This window comes from Poecilia latipinna, unplaced genomic scaffold (assembly GCF_001443285.1).
Source record: "Poecilia latipinna isolate Pla-1442-1.1 unplaced genomic scaffold, P_latipinna-1.0 Scaffold3674, whole genome shotgun sequence".
NCBI classification, from domain to species: Eukaryota; Metazoa; Chordata; class Actinopteri; order Cyprinodontiformes; family Poeciliidae; genus Poecilia; species Poecilia latipinna.
In genome coordinates, this window is record NW_015116290.1 from 5,500 (window position 1) to 5,905 (window position 406).

Below are 406 nucleotides of genomic sequence, written 5' to 3' on the forward strand. Positions count from 1 at the left end.
CCCTGTTTGAGCGTTGTCATTGTCTTAGAGAGCAAATGTCATTAATACATTTGACGTGAAACATAATGCAAGGTGAAAGTGTTGACAATTTACAAAGAAAATGCAGTATTTCCACAGTAGAGAGAGCTGTATGGTTTCAGTAAGTAGGTTGTGACGGGGTTCTCTTATGACTTGGACAAACAAAAAAATGACTGCCCAAGGCCAGAGATCAATTTAGTGAAATTTATTTAGCTTGTCTTCAGGTGAACAAAGATGGCAGGTGCAGAATATATACAAGGACGTCCAAGGCAGGTTAAAATCACACAAACAGCAGTACGTTCAATGCAAGAGTCCATCACCTTCCATGTGATTTCTCAGGAGTCTAGGAGCCACAGACTGCCGCCCTGTGGCGCAGAGCCCTGCTTTT